This window comes from Cryptotermes secundus, unplaced genomic scaffold (assembly GCF_002891405.2).
Source record: "Cryptotermes secundus unplaced genomic scaffold, Csec_1.0 scaffold276, whole genome shotgun sequence".
In the NCBI taxonomy this organism is placed as follows: domain Eukaryota; kingdom Metazoa; phylum Arthropoda; class Insecta; order Blattodea; family Kalotermitidae; genus Cryptotermes; species Cryptotermes secundus.
This window is the reverse complement of record NW_019742963.1, coordinates 251,383-275,884: the sequence shown is the minus strand read 5'-3', so window position 1 is coordinate 275,884 and position 24,502 is coordinate 251,383. Positions and strand designations below refer to the sequence as shown.

At 44.8% G+C, this 24,502-nt stretch overlaps 1 protein-coding gene across 1 annotated transcript in view; it reads left to right on the top strand.

Annotated features, from left to right (window-relative positions):
- Window positions 1–3,760: 3,760 nt before the first annotated feature.
- The window catches only part of LOC111873424 (rhomboid-related protein 3-like), a gene marked incomplete at its 3' end in the record, with an annotated part of 270,772 nt that continues 250,030 nt past the window's right edge, over window positions 3,761–24,502 (top strand). The window contains exon 1 of the mRNA XM_023868140.2: window positions 3,761–4,289. The remainder of the gene's footprint in view (window positions 4,290–24,502) is intronic.

The window sequence follows — 24,502 nt, the reverse complement described above, 5'->3', positions numbered from 1 at the left end:
GTAAACACCCNAGTAAATCTTCGTTATTGGTCGGCAATGGTGGGCTGTGGTGACGTCACGATCACATTTCTCCTGCCATCTCTACGAAGTTGGCCACTAACTATATAAAACATGATCACCAGCGCCGACAGAATGATCCATAAAATAGAATGCTACCATACCACCATATGCCTATAAGGGCTTTATTTGAGAGTGATTGTAATTGTGAGTGTAAACGAGTAATTCTCCAATAAACAGCGTCGTCTAAAGTTGCAACCCACTAATTATTTGTCACGGAACCCCGCACAAGTGACAGTATTTAATCAAATTATCCAACTTTTCTATTATTGGAACCACATTTGTCGCTAATAAATTCGGATAATCAGCTTTCTGCTGTACGTTTGTTACTTTAACACTCCAAGCAGGACTTCGCGAACTACACATTAGTTGCAGCCAACACTGCTGTTTCATATACGTTTTTACGATGGAATAGCAAACGTGTTCATATATATTAATTTGATTCAATTTCAATTCTTGGCTGCATGGAGTATACTAACATACTCCAACTTTTTACTCATACTTACGTACTCACTCTGGAACTTCATTTTGAAGTAAAATTCTTAATTTCTTAGGTTATATGCTAATTTCAGAGGTTGCAAAATAGCAACTGCAAACACGTGCTGCTGCCAAGCGTTGACATATTGAACTATGCATTCAATTCGTGAACTGTAATGTTCGATAGTCTCCGTTTTGCATATTTATGCTAATTGCCATAATCACAGGAACAGCGAGAAAGCTATTTAGAAAATGACGTGGAAGCTGCAGTTGGACAAGTTTTAGGGAACGTGTGAACAGTTTACAAGGCCTCGAAGGAGGATGCTCTTTAATTTTACCTCTAAAGATGAGATTAAAATTGTTAGCTGTATTTGTGTTTCACATCGCAAAGAAAAGTTGTCGAGAAAATCCTTCCGTAATGTTTTCGAGTCTGTGTTTTTTAGTTGTATAGGACAATAAGAATCAATATTTTAAAATCCTTCAGACAATGATATTGAAAGCTCCGTTGTTTATGATGTGATAGTGTTTGTGACATATATTTTCAGGCATACATCAACCAATCGTGGATTTACCCTTATGATGTTATGATTATTCGTCAATTATCTGTGCTGTGAAATAAATGTGACTCCTCAGGCATACAATACGTATATAATTCGTTGTTTCTTTGATGCAGCTATTATGTCAACGAAGCTCTATCCCATATGGCTGTAGATGGAGATAATATAAAAATTAAAAATTGCCAGATGCTTAGCTAATTTAACCTTAATACTGTTAAATTAGCTGAGTGTGAGCTTTAGTCAAGTTCGGCGCTTTAGTTCATGGGCGAAATTCTGAAACAGTCGGTATAGTCGAACTACCATGTTAGGTTCATTGCGAATCTTCTTACACACTTGGTGTAGTCAAATTGTCACGTTAAGTTCGTGTGGGAACATCTGAGACACTCGGTATAGTCGAACTAGCATGTCGTTGAGATTGAATGATTACCGTTTGGATGGACTGCTTTCCTTTGAGATCACGCATCGCATTTGCTTAACCTTTCAACTGACTTCCCGTTTGAGTAGACTGCACAGATAATGTTCAGGGGTGCACATTTGTCTGTGTGCACGCCTACATTTGTATAATAAACGTAACTTGTTTGTTGTAGTTGTTATTTCTCATGAAATGCTGCTAGTTACTCCTATTCTGTAACAATAGGCACCAGAATTCATTGCTCAGACTAGAGGACGAATATCGCGACCCATGTGTATCGTTAGTTCTCACAGATTTTCCAGGCGGATGCTGTGACGGCAGACTGGGAGGACAGCCAGTCATCTGCCACCCTGGGTTACAAAAATAAAAATTAAAAAAAAAGAAGAGTATGTACCAAACATTACCACCAGCGACTGGAAGTATAAAAACGGCAATTCTTCTGTCTTGAATATTCGAGTTCGATCAGTAAAAATGATTTTAAGCGGCTTCAACCTAGGTTTTAAACAAAGTGTCTGGCTGTGCACCCATTAAAGGTTGTCTTTGTGTCCCTTTTGAATTAAATCCTTGCGGCACCAATGATGATGATGATGATAAGGCCTAGCTTAAAATAGGCTACGACCAACAATTTTCAAATTCTTACGTGTTCGCAGTTAATTATTGCCTCCCGACATCATTTGAGACTAAATAACCCCCATAATTGAAACTCTCTCCACTGAGTTACTGAGAAACTGATAGCCACTTAAGCAGCGAAGAAATTACCCCATTTTTTACAGAGCCCGAAGGTTCATTGCTTTGTTCGCAAGAGTCCCCCCCCCCTCTATCCTGATTCAGATTCATCCAGTACACACCCTCAAACTTTGTTACTTTAAGATCTATGCTTAGGTCTTCCAAGTGGTCTATTATCCTCAAGTGTTCCCATTTAAATTTACGCCTGTATTTTGATCTCTTCATGAGTTTCCCATTCTCCTCCCTTCATTCCGCTAATTTTAACCCTCCTAATAATAAATTTGGGCCGGTCACGGTAGCCGAGCGGTCTAAGGCATATACTCTCTTCGCTCGCTTGGAAACCGGGATCGTGGGTTCGAATCCCACTCGGGGCATGGATGTTTAGTTTGTGTGAGTGCGTTTTTCTGTGTTTGTGTACAGGTAGAGGCCTTGCGACGAGCTGATCACCCGCCTAAGGAGTCCTACCGAATGTGTAAGATCTAGAAAAACCGAAGTGAACGGAGAAGTTCATGGAGGTAGGCCTAGGTCCACTGGGGCTCTAGTGCCAGGGAAAAAAAATAATAATAAATTTGTGTGGTGACATACACGCGTTATGAACCTTGTCTGTTACTATCCCCTTTGTAGTCCGCGGTTAGACTCTGGTTTCTCTCAGCAGGGGCAGAAGTTCATTCCTGGTAAAGGTAAATGCAAAGTTGTCCCTGTGCTTAACTAATTAAGCACTACGCCATGAAGACGTATGGGGGAGTGGATGTACAGATACAAGTATTCTTGACCTCGTCACTAGTTGGAGGTGAGTGGTCAGCTTCACTCCCTGGCCACTTTACTCGCGGGAAAGAGCCCCTGATACTCATTGGAAAGGAGCCTGGGTTGATCTCAGAGCCGGTCTAGACGACGTAGAGAAAAGATAATTCTTTACTCTTCTCGGGACTCGAACTCCGATCCCTCGGTCGTCCAGCCCTTAGCCCGGCTCCTTGTTTGTTCGTTCCTGGTGTGATTCATAATCTGAAGGGAAGCCATTACACGAAGTTTGGAACGCGATGGACTCAGTTGAACTAGCGTCGGTGAATGCTCTGCGAATGAAATATCACCATGTCAGTTCTAGGTGATATCAATGTAATCTAAGGGATAACCGTAGTGCCCTTGTAAGCGCTCTACGGGCCCGGTATTTAGGCTTTTATGCAGGCCGTTTTGGTGCAGATATTTTATTTAGGAAAAGAGACAAAACTCGACACAGGTAAAAATCAAAAGAACACCCAACTGCTGACAAGAACATTTGCCCTTCGCAATATCGATGACGTAATAATGCCTAGCGCCGGCGCGTAGTTCTGCGCGCGATAACAACCTATTCTCCCCGCGCACAGAGATGTTTCATAATCCCACTTTTACACCCGTCCCCCTCTAGCAATGACTCACTGGAGTATTCCCCCTTCACTATTCCTGCTTCACTGGCTCCCCTCTCCCACTCTCACACGCCCCACTACCATCTCTTGTTTCCCGACTGCTGCAATCCCCGCAGTCGACGCGTGGCGTTTGCATCGCGAAGTGCGAGTTCGCGGTACCGAGGTCGTTCAATATCCGCTGTGTTCGTTGCGTATTTTGGAGGTTAAGGACATGGCCAGGTAAATTCCCGCCTAATTCGAAAACTTGCAAGATACGAAATTACCATTGATAAAAAGCAACAGTGCTGAATCTGTAAGAAACCAACTGAATAATTATAACACGGAACTTGAACGTGTATTTTCTTTGACTTTTAGAACATTTATACTTCTCTATGCAGCAAGTGTTTGGAAGTGTATTCACCACTGGCCGCTTAACCTTATCTTTAAACGCAACAGAAAAATATCAGTGAGATGGGGACTGCATACGTGTTTTGGTGTCATGCTTTAAAAACATTCCTCTCGGATCGTGTTCTAGTGTAACATTCATAGCACGTGTCATATCAAGAAATGAGTATCATCTGTGAGAGGAGTTACGTGTAATAAACTGACCCAATCTGTCTACTTCATCTGGATAGGAAACGCACTGATTTGTGGATCACAGGAAAGCAACTGGACATTAAGGTAATTAAAGCTAGCAGTATACATAAGAGTCACATCAGATTCTCAGGCACTGTGAGCTAGCTCTTCACCCCGTCAAATGCACTAGTGGTCAAATGACGGCCCCTAGTTTGCACCTAGCCCTCCACGCCTCACAGATTGTAGTTCAGTTAAATCAAGCAATGTGGGATCCTGCTGGTCTTTCGTTAAATTAGCGTTCTTCTGTTATAATTTGTATCCTTGCTTAAATTTATAAGATTCACACGGCTGTGAATTTTAACATTTTTTTCTGGGATATGACGTTGTGTATGAAGATCAGTGTCTTGTAGTAATGTTATATTTTAGCGTCCTGTTGCACTGATTTTCATCTGTGATATGTATACAGTTGCAGTCTTGTAGTGCATTCAATTTCACCTGTTACTTCACGACATGTTTCGGCAACATAGTGCCATCATCAGGTGCCCTAATTACGCTAATCTATTTCATTGCTTGCCTTTATAAAATTATTTAAAAAGTATTTAGAAAGTGCGTATTTGTCAACTATGATAAATTTACACACACTAAAACTTGTTAAGATTATTCATCTTATGTGTCTTAATTAAAACTTGCGTGTGGTTCTTCCACCAATAGTATATGAAGCCATGGGATACGTAGTTACTAATGTTTCTGATTTACCTTCTGCCTCCATCTTCAGGGTATACTCTGAGGATGGAGGGAGCTGGTTCCCTAGGAACGTCATTAACTTTTTACAACATTTCCACAATGGCCTTTGAAAATAGAGTTAGCTGGTTCCTTTGGAACTTTGGTATTTCACTACCAGAATATACTGCGTCCCATCCTGCTAGACAGCAATGTTCAAGTGTTTGTGTAGTCTCAGCATAGGGACCCTATGAAGAATGACTGTGCTATGCGTGTATGGATGCCATAGCTGGGCATGCGGTTGGATATCGTCACATGACAGCAGCCCTTGAGTGTGTTTAGCACGTGCGAGACCAGTATTCAGCATCCCTCTCCCTCTCTATCACTGCTGTGACGGAACTGCAACCGCGCATGCGCCGTGTTGACATGGGCCCGCTCTGTATCAACCCCTTCCGCAAGTAGCTAAGTCCATCTGCGCTGCGAATAGAGCACGCCATACCTTATGTGGGCTAATTTACGGAGAAAAGATTTTTGTGCTTCCTCTAGCGCAACAAAAGAGAGCTGACATAGCCTACTAGCTGCTTGTCTGGAGCGGGAAGAAAATCTAATGGGCCATTCCACGGTAAACCAGCGCCCACCAGAAAGCAAAACGTACGCCTCACCATCTCGGGCTGTGGTGAAATTTGGTATGCGTATTGGTCCCATTTGCCTGTGGTTCTGTATGGGTGTGAAACTTGGTCTCTGACATTAAGGAAGGAACATAGACTGAGGGTGTTTGAGAACAGGGTGTTGAGAATATTTGGATCAAAGAGAGATGAAATCACACTATTTGGAGAAAACTGCATAATGAGGAGCTTCATAACTTGTACTCTTCTCCAAGTAGAATTAGTATGATCAAGTCAAGGAGGATGAGGTGGGCAGTTCATGTAGCACGAATGGGGGAGACGAGGAATGCGTATAGGATATTGGTGGGAAAGCCAGAAGGAAAGAGACCACAGGGAAGACCAAGGCGTAGGTGGGTGGACAATATTAGAATGAATCTTAGAGAGATAGGATGGGATGGTATGGATTGGATAAATCTGGCTCAAGATAGGGACCAGTGGAGGGCTCTTGTGAACACGGTGATGAACCTTCGGGTTCCATAAAATGCTGGGAATTTCTTGAGTAGCTGCAGAATTGGCGACTCCTCAAGAAGGGCTCAGCTCCATGAGTAAGTAAGTAATTGGTCCCATACCAAATATTTCGCTTAACATTTTCTGAAGTTTCTGTCAAGTGTTTTTCGAAACACAGGGGTTTAAAATATCACCCCCACCGTGGTACAAGAGCGTGATACGTGGTTTGTGAGGGTTTTCTTTTATTATGTTATTTATTCTTGGGGTGGGGTGAGAATGAGTTCACTTGGTACCACTGTCACTAATTAACCTATTGTACCAGCCCCGGATGATAGATGAGTATGAAGCATTTGGTGGAATGAGAATTAGCAAGGGACACCGAAGTGCTCGTAGGAAGCCTGCCCTAATGGGAACGCTCTCCACCACAAAACCCACGTTAACTGACCTGGAATCGAACCCGGCGACTAACCACCTCAGCTGTGGCACGGCTCTGAGGTATTTCTTTAATAACTCCTTTGAAATACACTGATAGAAACATTTCGGAGCTTATTGTAAACTTCTGTAATTTTCATTCTAAGCCGGAAGATCACGGGTTTGATTCCCGATGAAGTCATTGGATTTTTAAATTGGTCTAATCCTTCCAGCAGCACTTTGGCCCTGGAGTCGACACAGCCTCTAACAGAAATAAGTACCAGGAATCTTCCTGGGGGTAAAGGGCGGCCGACGCATAAGGCTGACAACCTCACCGCCATCTGTGAGCCGACTGTCTAGAAAATGTGGGGGCGTCGACATCTCACAACCCTATGGGCCTCTACAGCCTGTTACAGGGATAGCTTTACTTTTCTCTTTGGCTTTAACCGTATATGACTATACCTCGCAACTTTTAAAGCTTCATAGGTACGAGTCGTCGCCACACGTTATGAGATTGTAAAATGAACTGCAGAAAAGTAACATCTGGGATTTGTTTGAAAATATGCCTCAAATGTCAATATAGTTTGGGGACCACAAGAACTTTGGAAGCTGTAAGGAGTTATGTAAGTGAGTTTCCGAGTTTTGCTTTACACAGCATCGTATATAAGCATATATGCGCAGTGGCCACTTTGCATAAGAACTGATGTTGCATTAATTAATGTTCGCAGCAGCGGCGATGCATAATTTTCATATGCTTGAGCGATTTAAACCCCGAAACGGAACAGTTGTGTTTAATAAAAATTATTGGTTTTTATGAGTGTCCTGTCCGATTGCACATTTCAGTTACACACACGAAACAAAAAAGTTATGGTCGCTAGACGGAAATTAAAAAAAAAAAGTAAAGCGTTCTGTGAACGTGCATGAACCAGTTTGCCTCTATAGACCGATTTAACCCAAAACTGGATGAATTATATAAAGCCCCTGATCTGGTAGGGATGTGGAGTAGGTTGGGGCATTTCATTACAATGGATGAATCAAGGGTGGGTAAGAAAAGTTTTGAAATGAGTAAGAAAATAGAAAAAATGTAGGAATGCCAAGATTGGGATGTCTGAAGATGTAGAGAATGATGTAAGAGAGCAGAAAGTGAAGAGATGGAGACAGAAGACAGTAGCAGAGGATTGTGGGCGTGTGTTATAAAGGAGGCCAAGGTTCTCAGAGAACTCTAGAGCCAAGGATTGCATAAACAAACATGGCTAGACGCATCAGTAATAATTAGGTATGTAGACGGCTACTTGCAGTGCCAAGTATGATTCATTGGCGGCTGTCAGGATTCCCCCGAGCGAGGGCAACCAGAATATTTGCTTACAAACTTAGGTTTAAGTCGTTTAAGAATATTTTTACGGATCGTCCTAGAGTTGTGGAGTATCTATATGTAAAGGCAGATCGGTGCACAGTTAGAGCAGAGTTAGCTCAGTCGATACAGCGACAGACTACGGGCTAGATTCCAGGGTTCGATTCCCGGCAAGGGAAATATTTTTATCTTCTCCACAGCGTCCAGACTAGCTGTGGGGCCCACCCAACCACCTATCCAATGGTTACCGGGGGTTCTTTCCCTGTGACGTTTCCGGACAATCCGGGGGGGGCACTCGGTAGCGTAGTTGGTTGAGGCACTATGCTACAAGCCGGAGGGTCGCGTGTTCGATTCCCGATGATGTCGCTGGAATTTTCAGTTGACGTAATAATCCTTTCAACCACACTATGGCCCTGGGGTCGACTCAGCCTCTAACAGAAATGAGTACCATGAATCTTCCTGGGAGTAAGAGGCAGCCGGTTCGTAAGTTTGACAACCGCACCCTCATCTATGAGTCGACTGTCTGGAAAATGTGGAAGCCTCGAAGTCTCACGTACCTATGAACCTCCACGGCCTGTTACACGGATAGGTTTACCTTTGACCTACTCCATGACAGCGTCGGATCGGAAGAAATGACTGAATGCTGCTCCGTGCAGCTGGTTCTCCTAGAGAAGCCAGTAGTCGCTCAGCTGCTCAAGAAATTTCACATTTATGGCACCGAAAGTTTCATGACCATGCTCACAAGAGCCAGCTGTTGCTCTCTGTCCTGAGCCAGCTGAATCCACTGCACATACTCTCATGCAGTTTTCTAAATATCCGTATTTTAGCCTGATGTCCATATTTTTTAAGAAATAAAAGGAGCCTTATGAAATCACCTTAATGTCTGTGTGTTTTCTATGCGGTCCGTATCGTTTCATAGGAAGGCAGACGATTAATTATTTCCTCGGTACTAGAGCAAATGCTGAGTCGGTACCCAAATTCCACGTTGCACTGCATGCCTCACATGCAGCCCTCCCATTGTTAACATCAAAATTTCGCCTTAATATAGCCCTCCCAACGTTAGCAAAAACAAACAAAAAATCCGATCATATGCTCTATCTTTACCAGGACAAGCAGGCACTGCCTGGGAACCTTCAAAATCGGAGATATAGTTTCTTCCCCCCCCCCCATGTAGTGTCTCTCACTACCACCCCCATTTCTTCGCTCTCTCTCTTCTTCTTGTATCTCTTCCAAGAACTTCTTGTAATATTACTGTCTCGTCCTCAGCGAGCAAGTTGGCCGTGGCTTGACTGACTTGAGTTCAGAGGGGCACCGACTCTCCTGGCAGGGGTTTCGTGGTTATCCCAAGTCCCTCCAGGCAAATGCTCTGATATTACTTTCCAATACTGCACGATCGTTTCCTCTTATATCCGTTTCAACTTACCCATCCGGCGGCATACGCTCCCAGTTACTGTCAGCATCGTTAAATAAGCAATAGGTAAGTGAATCGCAACCACACCGAGGTTTCCCAAGTGATGTCTTCCCGTCAGGGTTTCTCTAAAAGTATTGTACATACGCGTATTTATCGCGTTCTCCGTGAGAGCTACATGTTCCGGCAATCTCGTCCTCCTTTATTCGTCAATGGTAATATTCGGAGAAGAGTATGAGTTATGGAGCTCCTGATGACTTCCGTTTCTGGTGTTCAGATATTCTTCTCAGCAACAGCCTCAATTCGTGTTCGTTCCTTAGAGTGACAGACCAGGTTTCACACCCGTACAGTAAAGTAAAGCTATCCCTGTAACAGGCCGTGAAGGCCCATAGGGTTGTGAGACGTTGAGGGTCCCACATTATCTAGACAATCGGCTCAAAGATAACGGTAAGGTTGTCAGCCTTACACGCCGGCCGCGTTTTACCCCCAAGAATATGCCTGGTACTCATTTCTGTTAGAGGCTGAGTCGACCCCAGGGCTATAGTGTGGCTGGAAGGATTAGGTCAATTGAAAAAAAAACAGTAACCTCATCTGAACTTGAACCCGCAACCTTCCGGCTTGTAGCATAGTGCCTCAACCAACTACGCTACCGCGTACCCCCTTGGTTCTTTTATATTGCTCTCAGTACTAAATTTAATCAAAATCCGTTCAGCGGTTTCGGAAATAAAACGGGAAGACTCACCTTCTTCATTCTACACACATTTCAAAAATATAATAATAAATGAACTAGTCTGAATATTGTTTCGTTGTGTAGGCACCCTTTTACCGCATTTCTATCGCCAGTGACTCATTTGCGAAAAGGGTGTGCTTTACATTGCTCGTCCTGTAAATACCGAGGGACCAGTGGTTTGAGGGTTGATAGTATGGGAGCGTGTGACGTCACTGGGAGACCAGGTGTTCCCAATTAGCTGTTCCTCTCTCGGTAAGCCATCAACCAACACGTGACCTGTATGGAAGTTTTTTAACGTCACTTTCCTTTTTAGTAACAGACAATTTTGGCGTCGTTTATCTCTTTCTTCAGCAACAGAGCCATCTATCTCAGAAATCGCCAACATCAACAAGAGCAGCAGAAAACACCTGCTGCTTCGCAGGACGGTGTGCGGTGCAGGACGTTCCCCTTCAACGCGTCCACTTCGCAAAATTGCGAAAGTGTTCTTCTTGGCTGCGTTATGTGTGTCTCGTGTGACAACTCGAGAAGTCGCTGTTTGAGAGATCTAATAAAATCTGGCAACACCTCCAGATCTTGGTCATAATCGGATAGCCATAGCGGACGCTTTACTTGAAGAGCAACATGCGTTTCTGCGCGCGCATCTCAAGCGTAACTTGCAAAATATTTATCGGGACGAAAAATGTTTCGGACAATTAAACGAACATTTTCTATTCACCACTTTCCCCCTAAGTCTTTTGTTTTACAGATAATTGTACAATAATGAGCGCAAATGCTGAAATCATTCTGATATGCACACAATTCCTAACTTGTTATGTTAAATGGCGAAGATTTGATGATTTGTATTCTCACAGAACATACTATGTAGATCGAGTGAAGGAAGGACCATGAGTTGTGTGAGTCATGTAGCACGTACGTGAGAGATGACACATGCAGTTTCAGTATGATTACGATAATTTGAAAGGAAAACACCAACTGTCATACTTAGAAATACGTGGGTGGGTATTATTGAAATGTCTCTTAAAAAACAAAGGACCGCCTCTGTGGTCTAGTGGTCAGAGTTCCTGCCTACAGATTCAGAGGTCCGGATTCGATTCCTGGCGTTATCAGATTTTCTGAGAGGTAGTGGGTCAGGAACAGGGTCCACTCAGCCTCTTGAGGATATTTGAGGAGCTATTTCCTTGAAATAGCGGCTCCGGTCTAGAAAACCGAAATTAACGGCCGTGGGGATTAGTTGCGCTGACCACGCGACACTCTCTATCCGCTAAAGTTGGCACTAACTTCGCCGACAAGAAGCAGTCGCTCGGTCGGTATAGTTCGCTTGCGGACTACAGGCCACGGAGTTTATTTTTTTCTCTTAAAAATAAATAGGGTACAAGGATATGGATTCAAGCAACTCAGTATGCAGTGAAGAGGACACAGTAATTTCTTTACCAGCTCATCCAACTAACTTTATGGAGCTGAGCACTTCTTGGGAAGCCGCCGGTTGTGCAGCTATTCAAGAAATTCCCAGCATTTTATGGAACCATAAGTTTCATTACCGTCATCACAATAGCCCTCCACTGGTCCCTATCCTGAGCCAGATCAATCCAGTCCATACCACCCCATCCTATCTAATCCATTTTAATATTATCCACCCACCTACATTTTGGACTTCCTAGTAGTGTCCTTCCTTCAGGCTTTCCCACCAATATCCTATACACATTCCTGTTTTCCCCATTCATGCTACATGCCCTTCCCGTCTCATCCTCCTTGATTAATCCTTCCAATTTACTTGGCAAAGAGTACAAGCTATGAAGCTCCCCATTATGCAGTATCTCCAACCTCCTGTCACTTCATCTCTCTTCGGTCCAAATATTCTCCTCAACACCCTGTTCTGAAACACCCTCAGTCTATGTTCCTCCCTTAAAGTCAGGAACCAGGTTTCACACCCATACAGAACCACAGGCAAAATTATAGTTTTGTATATTCTCATTTTTACGTTTTTAGACAGCAGACGAGAAGACGAAAGGTTCTGGACTGAATGGTAGCAAGCATTACCCGAGTTCAATCTCCTCTTAATTTCCTCCTGAATCAGGTTTTGATTTGTTATACGTGTAGTGACGACACAGCAACGTATACGTAGTTCTCTCTAAGGACCGTGCCATAGCTCAGGCAGTTAGCCGATAGCGTCGTACCTCGGCGGCCCGGGTTCGAGCCCGGGTCAGGTCATGTTGGATTTATGGTGGACAAAGTGGCACTCGGGGAGGTTTTCTCCGAGTACTTCGGTTTCCCCTGCCGATTCTCCTTCCATCGACTGCTCCACATTCATCATCATCCATCATCTGGGGCTGGTACAATAGGTCAATTAGTGGCCGACGCACCGAATGGACTCAATCTCAACCCACCCCAAGAAACTAAAGAACTATGCTACATCCGGGAGATGGGCTGATATACCAGGGCCGTTTCTGGACAACGGCTCGGTAAACACGTTGCCGCAGCAACAGACACCAACGTAACAATGACACAACAATAAAAGAATTGTGTTTTCTATGTGATCCGTGCCGAAATATTATAAGCAGGGGACAAGATTAGAGCTTGGTCAGTTCTGTACGGGTGTCTATGAACAGGGGGCTTGAGCGCGTGAAGCTAAAGAATCCCCACTGTTAGGAGCCGTTGTCAGGGAAAGTTTGGTGAAACACAGCAGGCTGGAGAAGATAGCTGTATAATTATTTGTAGTTACGACCTGTACGTGGACAGTAAATTTGGTCACCAATATGAACTTCGTCTATAGTCACACATAACGCGTGGCAGTACATTAGAATGAATGCTTCCCGAGCAGTCTCGAGAGGTCCTCCATTACCACGCCAAATTTGGTCGAAATACTTGCAACATTGTGTTCAAATTAAAGAATAAACAGACACATGCTGAACTTTATAGATATGTGATACACGACGCTTCCGTCATCGGGTGTAAATGAGGGAAAATACCACTACTCAGTTGGGCCCGTTATAATAAGCTAGTCTCGAGCACTGACCGCGAAGGAAACTCTAAGCAGTGTATATTTCTGCTACCGTCAATTGTCATCTGCGGGTGATAGAGATTCAAATACGAATCAGCTCAACGAGACATCTATTGACGTCGGTACGCAATATAATGTTTAAATGGTCAATCCTGGCCTCGCTAGACGTATCAACAGCAAATTAAAGATGACAATCGGCCCTGAGGACTCTGACAAATTGTTCTTCTGTTTTGTTTCTTTGAGATTGATGTCCTGTGTTTGACATTCAATTTATCGGTGGGTTACCCTTAACCCATTGATGGCCCTGTGGTTGAGTCCCGTTTTATAAAAATAGGTCAGAAATTTGTTCATTTATTACGGAATTAATCTAGCGAGAGATGAGGTTTCAGCGATGCGGTATGGAGTCCAGTGTTTTTTTTTTTGTTTCATAACCTCCAACAATGGGATTATATTGTAACAGCGTCATCAATCTGGCAGCACATAAACTGTGACGTGAAGGAACAAAATGTGATCGAAACTATAAAACATGGGAAAATGATTTTCTGTCGATATTCTTTTTATGGTAAGCGCCTCTTCATCAGTTTGGCGCGTTACTGCGCGCTCAAACGCGGCTCAAAATTCGACAATTAATATCCTCGAAGCAATAACAATACAGTACCCCACTTTCCTTAGCGGCTGCCCATTTTCGCACCTGTGGGATTTGTGGTGGACGAAGTGGCAATGGTACAGGTCTTCCTCGAGTATGTTGGTTTCTCTTATCAGTTCTCATTCTGCCAACTGCCCCACATTCAATGGCTATCCTATCATCGACGCTGTATGGTCTCGTTACTGACAGCATCGTTAAATAACCATCTTAAAAAGTAACAGGGCGGAATAGAACTTGCTCAGTGCGTAACCAGCCAAGTGCCAGGTCAGAGATGAAGACGAAGGGTGTGACAATGTGCTGCCTCTACAGGGTTTTCACTCACCTTATGGAGCGATGTAGGTACGAATCGAAAAATAGTGATCGATAATTAACAGGGAAAGTCGAGGTTACCCGGAGAAGAACTTGGACAACGATGGCGCTATTGAAACGAATTTCTGGCTTCAGCGTGACAATTGGCGGCTGTCCAGAGGAGGTGTATACCCCGCTTAGCGCCCCAACATTCGTCAATGCCCTGGCTTTGGTTACCTGTTCAGAACAATAGCGTAATTGGTTGAGGCACTATGCTACAAACTGGAAGGACCTGAGTTCGATTCCCGATGAGGTAATTGGATTCTTCAATTGACCTAATCCTTCCAGCCGCACTATGACCCTGGGGTCGACTCAGCCTCTAACGGAAATAAGTATCATGAATCTTCCTGGAGATAAAGGGCGGCCGGAGCGTAAGGCTGACAACCTCAAAGCCGATTGTCTAGAAAATGTGTGAGCCTCGATGGTGCGTTACATTTTTAAATAGACGCGAAAGGAAAACATGTAACGGCTCCCAGAGTGAAGCTTGTGTTCGCGCTGGAGCAATGAAGTGTGAACTGGGGTGAAGGAACGCGGAACAGGAAGCGCAGAAGGACACCACGCCCAGCTCCTAATGGCTCTTGGCAGCGCATCGCAAGAACATATCGTCTCCATCTTCCAGGTGGAAGAATGAGCTAAGCCAGCAACCGGCAACAAGGCCCTGCTTCTTACTGGTTGCTTGCCTAACGCTGCAACGATGAAGATGGAGTCAGTATATCACTCCGAAACGTCGGTACGTGTTTACCGAACGTCGCAGAAGACTGTGGCTGTTCATAGTGACCGGCGTGAGGACTTGATACCGGGCGGCCTTGTGGCTGTACTTCCGCGAACTTGTTTCAGTGCCAGTTCCGCTCCCGTGATGCTTTGCGTTGCTGTCGAGTGATGGCGCGAGCTCTCCCACACTCTGCAGTAGGAAGTGCAGCAGCTGGGCGCGGGGTCATTAACCTGCAGACGGACACTGCACCGAACGAGCTGGCTCGGGTTGCTTGGTTCAGTTCTCGGCTGAGATACCAGCTATCCTGACTGAGAGACTCCCTACAGGGTAGAACTCAGTTTCTTTCCAGATTCACGAACCTCACTTCACACCAGATTGGAATCTCGGACCTGAGACCTACTGTCCTGACTAAGGTTTATCGTGGTTTTATTCGGTCTCTCCAGATAATTGTTGAAGTAATGTATTACGGCCGCTTACTTCCAAATCCTGTACAATTTACTGATCAGTCATCCCGAGGTAATCGTTAACCGCCCTACGTTCAGGCGTTCTTATGAGCTGTGACATCGTGTAGATGGACACCAACGTTTCGGAGGAACTTGCTGCCACTGTCGTCAGAGTAGAAGTCATTCAGTCGGGCGCTTGCGTTCTTGATATAAGATGGGAAGGGTTGGGACAGGGCTGAAGTCTGGAGGGCTCCTCACGCCAAACTTGCGGAAGTGGAGCCCCGTGTGTTCAGCGGGATCCCTCGTACGGCGTCTTGGGTGCTCACCCAGTGTTCGAAATAGAATCTTAGGTGCTTTCCAGCGATTCCATAACAGTATATATCAACATGTTGTTACGACTCAGGGGTGTGACTATTGATGGGGTATGGAATGGGTATTTGATTTATTGATCACTTGTACACACCACTCTGAACTAAAAGTAATCGCTGCGCTGTCGCTAATCTCAACACTTTACAAATCACCACATCACCCGCTAAGCCTTTTCCAGAATGCTGTGACTTAACCAGCCGTTTCCTGGCAACGGCTTCTAACAGTAGAGATTCTTCGACTTCCGGCGCTCAGGTCGTTCCGTTCGGCAAATATCCTGCAACTGAACTCTCTTAATTCCATTCACCTGCACTATAGCGCCATCTCGTCTCAGCCTCCCTTGCAGATCTCAAATCAACTGCTAACCCTCAACTGAAATCTCTCAAATCCCTGCTGCAACTGAACTGTCTAAATTCCCTCGGTCCCAGCTGACAACTATCCACTAAACTGTATTGCCCCAAGTGTCTTCCTTATAACCTCTTTGCACGGACCGAACAGAAAACACTTTCCAACACTTAATCTATTGTTGTTATATGCGATTACCTAGTAGTAGGCCAGATATTGTTGACGTGTTTACCTGCCGTTACCATGCCACGGCTGCTGTTCAGAATGTCAATGGTCAGTCATGGAGCTGAGCTCTTCTTGAGAATCCGCACAGTTGTGCAGCCACTCAAGAAATTCCCAGCATTTTATGGAATCCGAAGGTTCATTACCGTGTTCACAACAGCCCTCCACTGGTCACCATCCTGAGCCAGATCTATCCAGTCCACATCATCTCATCCTATCTCTCTAAGATTCATTTTAATATTGTCCACCCACCTACGTCTTGGTCTACCCAGTGGTCTTCTTCCTTCCGGCTTTCCCACCAATATCCTTTATGCATTCCTCCTCTCGCCCATTCGTGCCACATGCCCTGCCCATCTCATCCTCCTTGACTTGATCATTCTAATTATACTTGGAGAAGAGTACACATTATGAAGCTCCTCATTATGCAGTTTTCTCTAACCTCCTGTCACTTCATCTCTCCTCGGCCCAAATATTCTCCTCACCCCGTTCTCAGACACCCTCAGTCTGTGTTCCTCCCTTAATGTCAGAGACCAGGTTTCACACCCATACAGAACCACAGGCAAAATTATAGTTTTGTATAGTCTAATTTTTATGTTTCTAGACGCTAGACGAGAAGACAAAAGGCTCTGGACTGAATGGTAGCAAGCATTACCCGAGTTCAATCTCCTCTTAATTTCCTCCTGAATCCGGTTTTGATTTGTTATAATCGTTCCCAAGTACCTAAACTGAATCATTAAAGTCTAATCAAAGTCGGGGCTCATGACCAGATATTTATTACTGTTTGACATTTACGGTCCTGTTTTTATCGGGTGCTCTCTTTGACGAGAGGACGGATCTGTCTTTTGTATATGCTGCTGGCCCTTGCTAGCGCAGTCTTTCTCCGTTCCGAGTCCCTTGGGACTCGCGACCATAATTTACTCTCAGATTTGAGACTTTCCTTTTCGTTGCCTCCTACGGCTCGCAGGGTCACGGTGGAGGTATTCGATCCCGCCTCCACACGGGTTTAAACTGAATCCAAGTCCAAGTCACATTGCGACTGATGGTCAGTCAGTCAGTCAGTCAGTCAGTAAGTCTTGGTGTCGAGGCCCGGTGTCGAGCCCACCTGGGGCTCATGACCAGATATTTATTACTGTCTGGCATTTACGGTCTTTTTTTTTGGGGGGGGGGCCCTCTCTGCCGAGAGGACGGGTCTGCCTTTTGTATATGCTGCTGGCCTTCACCAGTGCAGTCTTTCTCGAGTCTAAGTCCCTTGAAACTCACGACCATATTTTACTGAGACCTAAACTGAGTCGTCCCAATTGTCTTGATTATAACCACTTTGCACGGACCGAACAGAGAACACTTTCCAACAGTTCATCTATATGCTATTGCCTAGCAATAGCTGTGATATTGTTGACGTGTTTACCTGCTGTTAGCAAGCAACGGCTGCCGTTCACAGAGTCACTGGTCAGTAATTTGTCTGTATTAATAAATTCTCGCTTTATGCGCAAAATTTGAAATAATGCGAATCCTCCCACCCACCCCCAAATCGGGAAGAATCACGCATGTGTTTCGAGCCTGTCTTGAATTATGCGAGGTTTACAGGAACGCACCTTCGCATAAAATGCGCCCGCACTGCACCTGATGATGACGCAAGCTGGGAGATGCTCTAGACACACAGCAAGCGGTCAAGGTGACTGCTGTTTTACGAACTGCGGGAAAAAGCATGATGCGAAGGAGATGACAGTTAGAGGCAGGAAGGTGGGGTAAAGGAGGCAAGAGAACGAGAAAAGCAGACTTACAGGCGTACAGTTGCCCCCTGCGCTTAGTTAACCCGTTCCATGCTCAAATGTTAGGTATAAATGCCTCCGTGTCATTGTTTACACGGCAGCTTGTTGGTTCACTCTGCGGGACTGTGCGATAATTCGTCTGAAGTATCAATAGATGGCAGAACAGGTTATTTTTCACATTTAATGACAAAAGGGAGAATAGGTTACAAAACGAGTTATCTCGTTCGTAGCAAGAGGAATGCTGAGCATCACAATAAATACGTAGAGACAATTAAAGTATATCTCTACGCATGCTTATCTACGACAAAAGATGGAAGTGAGTAATAGCTTTACGCCCCGACCGCCTTTTCCGCGGGCAAAGAGCCCGCGTTATCAGAGCTGGCCTTGACGGTGTGGAGAAGAAGAAAAATATCTTGACATGTTGCAATCAACGGGGAATTATAAGAAATTAGGTTTGTTATAGAGAAAGCCATTGCTTATCCTGAAGGTACGAACAGAGTTATGAATGAAGTTTCTTTAGATGGAACAGTAAATCTTAGAGGTTTGTTACGCTAAATGCCATTTTCTCAGAAAGAATATTTGCGAAGTAGCAACTTCCTTCTGTGTACTGGGCACTTCTGTATAGGTGACAGGAGAGTGTCAGATAGGTTTGGTCCTGTAGGATCGACTGCCAGCTGTCAGGTACGGATTATATACAGAGAACGTAAAGCTATCCCTGTAACAGGCCGTGAAGGCCCATAGGGTTGTGAGGCGTCGAGGCTCCCACATTTTCTAGACAATCGGCTCACAGATGGCGGTGAGATTGGTAGCTTTACGCGCCGGCCGTCCTTTACCCCCAGGAAGATTCCTGGTAATAACTTCTGTTAAAGGCTGAGTCGACCTCAGGTCCGTAATGCGGCTGGAAGGATCAAGTCAATTGAAAAATCCAGGAATCAAACCCGCGACCCTCCGGCTTGTAGCATAGTGCCTCAACCAACTACACTACCTCATGTAGAGTCGCAGAGTTCTGGTACGAAAGAAGGGCTGTTTTGGTGCTGCATGTAGTGTGATAATGTGTTCCACTGTGTTGAAATCCGAGGGGACATACGGGCTCAGTGCATAAAATAAATTACAATTAATAATAAATCCCCGAATGCAGTGTGGAGCGCGTTCAGCCGTCTTAATCCGATCTGCGTACTCGTAGGAGCCAGCGTCACTGAGAGCCAATGTGAGGAACTCGGCTCGATGCCTTTAACCTTCTAAAGACTGAACTTATAAATAATACATTTTGACATGTAGACCCATTGCTAGACAACGACCGCGAGATAGGCAGCTATACAACTGCCGTTGCAAGGTAGTGGCCGCAACAGATGCTCACGGAGCAATGCTAGAACTGTTGGAAGCGGTGTTTTCTTTGCGGTCCGTGCCTAGGCTGTATAACGAGGGTCAGCTGCGATTACGGGAGAGTCTTGAGACGGCAGTGAGAAGAGTAGGAGGTTCGTGTGAAATGGCCGCCAGCCTGGGAGTTAGTCAGTTGGAGCAATGAATGAGTTTTGAGAGTCGCCGATCAGTGAGGACGTCAAAACGGAAGCTGATGAAGCTACGGCGTTGGAAGCTGTTACCGAGCGACAACCGCTGAAGATAGAGTAGATCGAGAAGACTTAAATATATGCTATAGTGAATTGCAGAGTTTGAATTAGTAATAGCGCTATAGTTAGTTATAGTTATTATAGTTATTTGTAGTTACGATCTGTCAGTCTTCGGTATATCCAATTACCAATCCAAACTGTCTATAGTGACTCCATATACGTGACAATATAAAATTTCAGTTCCTACCTCACAGGAAACACATTTCGTCACCGCTACAGAGACCAACCGGTTAATACTGTTTAGGGAAACCGTCGCTGTGTATTACGAGAACCATACGGAACATATAAATGCAATATGTGTGGGGTAAAATGCAGAATTTTGTATATTCAAGCAAGTGGTACAGATATTAATCACGTGGTTTCAAGGGTTTGAGATCATGTCACAGCTGAATGCGTAACGAAGTAACTAACAGAACTATGTAATTGTTTAGCTAAATATATAGCTAAGGGAAGGAGCAACTAAATCAATGTGTAAGTAAGTAAATAAGCAAACAAGAAACTCCGTGGCCTGTAGTCCGCAAGCGAACTATACCGGTTTTCTAAACCGAAGGCGCTATTTCCTTGAAATAGTTCCTCAGTTATCCTCACGAGGCTGAGTGGACCCCGTTCCAGACCTACTGCTTCTAAGAAAATCTGGTAGCGCCGGGAATCGAACCCGAGACCTCTGGATCTGTAGGCAGGACCTCTGACCACTAGACCACAGAGGCGGTCGATTAAGCAAATAAGCAGCAAAATAAATGCGTAGGGGTAAACAGCAAAGGGCAAAATTGTTCCTGTGGCTAACCAGTTTAGCACTACGCCGTGAAAGCGCACGAGGGAGTGAAAGGATAGATCCATGTATTCCTGACCTTGGCACTAGCTCGAGATGATTAGTCAACCTCACGCCCCGGCCGCTTTACCCCTGAGGAAAGAATCCTCAGTACCCATTGGATAGGAGGCTGGTTGGGTCCTACAGCCGGTCTCAGCGCTTCTGGAAACTTGACAGGAACAATGCTACAAGCCGAAGGTCGCGGGTTCGATACCTTATGGGGCACTGGATTTTTCAATTGACCTAATCCTTCCAGCCGCACTATGGCCCTAGTGTCGACACAGCCTGTAACAGACACAAGTAACAGGAATCATCCTGGGAGTAGGAGGTGACCTGCGCGTAAGGCTGACAACCTCACCGCCATCTGTGAGCTTACTGTCTAGAAAATGTGGGAGCCTCGACGTCTCGTAACCCTGTGGGTCTCCACGGCCTTTTACAGGGATAGCTTTACTTTAACTGTTAAGTAACCAAAGACATCACGAGGCAGTTATGTGTATGTAGGAAAGAGAACAGAACAGATCGATCCCAGCACTTTCCTTGAAGCCCTGTTGTGCTGGTAACACGGCCTGGAGTCGCTGCAGTGAACCATGTTCCATACACTCTTGAGACAACTGTACCTCCATCTCCTTACTATATTATGTTACCTCGTTTTCCTCTCCTGCAAAAGAAAATACCCCTTTTCCACCTTCCACCGTATCAATTGCTTGTGCAATTCACGAAATATCTTTCGCAGAGCAAGTTAGCCTTGCGGTAGCGCCCTACACTTGTATCCGGGAGGCGTCCTGTTACAACCTGCTGTCCTGACTGAGGTATCTTGTAGTTTCCCTCAGTCCCTCTAGCGACCATTTCCTTCCATATCCTTTCTAATTCATCATTCACGAATCATGCCACTCGACGCTCTATAATCTCGACACTAGCATGGTCACATGACCTATGAGTGCGAATGGAGGGCGTTAACGCTGTGAGAACCCGCTCGGTAGGATCAGCATTGAAATCGGATCCTTCATGTTCAGAAGCGAGGGCACAAGATGTTCCAAAATAAAATATCGCTGGTTTGGAGCGGAGAAAACAGCGTTCGTACGAGAAAAACAATTTTTGTAGAGAACAAAAAGCTGAAAGTAAGGGATCGAAACAAAAGAATGATAAATTTTAATTCTGTTAGTAATTTTAATGCACTATTCCCTTTTGTGTGTAATCTCTATGCAACTGGCAGTGTATTATCTCACGGAATAGAACATAACATATTTAACCACATGAGGAAGGCCACATAAGGGCCTAAACGTGTTCTGTTATGGGCGAACAATTTAATGTTCCACTTGATAATAGTGTCACGTGATGGAGTGAATATAGACGGGGTTCGAATCGGTAACTGGATTTATTGAAATCTTTTAACACACAATACCAGGAATTAATTAAATAATTTTCCTGGGAAGTAAAGCGCGGCCGGCGCGTAAGACTGACAACCTTACCGCCATCTTTGAGCCGATTGTCTAGATAATGTGGGACCCTCCACGTCTCACAACCCTATGGGCCTTCACGGCCTGTTAGAGCGACAGCTTTACTTTTTTTAATAGTCATACACGCAAGGGATTCCTAACTTGTCCTGCTTATATCTCGGCACGGACCGCGTAGAGAAGATCACTACTTTGTTACAGTGCAATTATCATGGAAGCATGCTTGTTTGCGGAGCTGTTACTTAGAAACGGCTGTTGTATAGTTTCTTACTTCTCGGTCGTTGCCTAGCAACGGGTATATATGCCGCAATATTTACCTAATAAACAAGTACACAATTGAACGGCGTCACAAGTGGGTTGCGTATATTGTAGCCAACTAAATGAACCCAACAGGATGCTACTATGTAGACATTAGGAGTTGGAGTGGTAATTTATTTGTTTATATATGGTTTACTAGTATAACATCCCTTGAGAATTCATCGTGAGGTCGTGCCATTTGTTATATAAGCTTCCGTACATTTCGTCTTTCTCCAGTATTCCTGTGCAGCCTTACATGTTATCGAACGATCGGTCTAGGCCTGTGTTTAACGCAATCTCACACGTGTAACGCGTACAAGTAGTCAATAGAAATACCGTCTTCTTTGTATAATGTAGTACACTTTACATATGCACATAAAAGCATTATCAGTACTCACTGAATAGACACGATACACTGAAACAAAAAATCTTCCTGTACGTTCGTGACCTTCTAAATGACGTTATGTAACGTGTTTAGCGTCGATAGGTAACCCGCAACTGGGTAACGGGAGTGATAAATCTTTGGCTTAAAATATGTTTTCATGTATATAAAAGTATATACAGAGTGTCCCAGGGGCGGGGAGGAGGTCAATATTCTGGGAAGCCATAGTATCGGTCATTATAAGCAAAAAGTGTACAGCTATCCTACTCCGAACGGTTTCTGAGATAGAGCTATTTCACGGTAGGTTCCAAAATTGTCTGTAATTTCTATTTTTATGCTAGTGGAGTGGGACTAAGTCCCTTGTACTGCAGCCACTTCTGGCCTATTGTACCAGCCCCAGATGCTAGGTGAGGGTGATTGTGGAGCAATTGGTGGAATGAAGATTGGCAGGGAAACCGAAGTACTCGGAGAAAATCTGTCCCAACGCCATTTTGTCCACCAAAAATCCCACTTGACCAGACCCGGGATCGAACCCGGGCCGCCGTAGTGGGAAGCCAGCGACTAACCGCTTGAGCTATGGCATGGCTAAAATTGTCTACAAGGAAGAAATATTACATACTGTTTCTAATACCGGTATTTATTGTTCAAGTGACAAAGTTGGTACAATTTACCTCGTACAATACATTTTCTAAAATTTCACCGTCAACTCTGTGCACTTTGTAACTTGCGTGAGGACATGGCGTCTTGCTCGTCCGAAATATCTTGACGTTCCTTCACGCGGACAATAACGACTGTTAATGGCATTAATCTGGATAAGAGAAAGAAAAATAATGATTTTAAGAGAGCCGGAGAAAGACTGAAAGAAAGATCAGGAAGAGACAGAAAGGCATAGTACTAAAATAAATTAAAATATCTCTCCGCCGGCGTAAAACTGGTATGAGAACCACAGGCAAGGAACCGCTGCATTTCCTCTCCTGATGTCAGACTTCCTCGCGTTAACAGCCTTGTCGAACGGGTTGCCTAAGGTCACTGCGAAATGGGTCCTCAACTGTTTCGATAATGCTGTTGCTATGGCGACAGGATGTTGTATTCTGGATTAAAGCAGTTGGATAGGCAATTGTATTCGCGCGTGTCTCCGAATCATTGGATTACTTTGTATCAACTGCAGACATGTGGGTCATCCCTGCAAGGGCGAAGTTGTGCCTGTGTCCAAGCACCGCGCCCGAAGGAAGCGTTTATTTGTTGTGTCCTTCAGTTTACGAACCTGTCACTAACTAGACTGTATATTAACGAACGGCAAAATAATTGATGAAAAGGATTAGGAAGGAATCTATCGTATCCTAATCGAGGTACTATCCAGGAATTTGTATGGAGGGACTGAGGAAAACCACGAAATATCCGTCAGGATATCGGGTGTCACGGCTGAAATTCTAACCTAATTCAAAGATTTAGTACTAAACCACCATTCTTCCTAGAACGTTCTTAGATAGGTCGGCTTCACGCCCCGGCTGCTTTATTCGGCACTGCTAGAACAAGGCTGGCCACAGAGCCAATCTGGGCTACGTGGTGAGGAGATAATGCCTTTCCCTGCTAGGAATCGAACCCCTCTCAACCAGCCACAATTTACTTCCTCCTCGTAACCTCTGCTTCTGTTATGCCGCAGAGCAGGAGGGCGTGGAAGTATCCCTCCTCGCCTCCAATTCTAATGTCGCGACGCTGGTACCACTTGTAACGTCGTGACGACGGGGGTGTGCAGGTACCCCTCCTTGCCACCCCAGCTTATGCTGTAAGGAGTTAACACAATACTCCTAGCTCACCCTTAGCTAGGATTCTCCTGTTCGGGGTTTCCTTCTCTCATAAAGCTGCCACCATCTATTATATGACCTAAGAAAGGTGATGTAAGTGCCAAGGGCCGGTAGCGCGTAGTCGAGCGTTCTCTGTTGGCTGGCCCTTTCGGCGCAGTCATCTCTTATTATTGGCGTAGAGCGGGCGTGTCTGGTCTGACCCGCCTCTACCTATCGTCTGTTCTTTTCTATCGAGGGGACTACCCCCTGAGCATATAGTCATAGCTCCGTCTTGACCACTCCTCATATAGTTTACAGGTAGTTACATGTAACTCCTCCTATCTGAGGATACCGCTAACCTCTCTGTCCCTGTTTGTCTTTCTT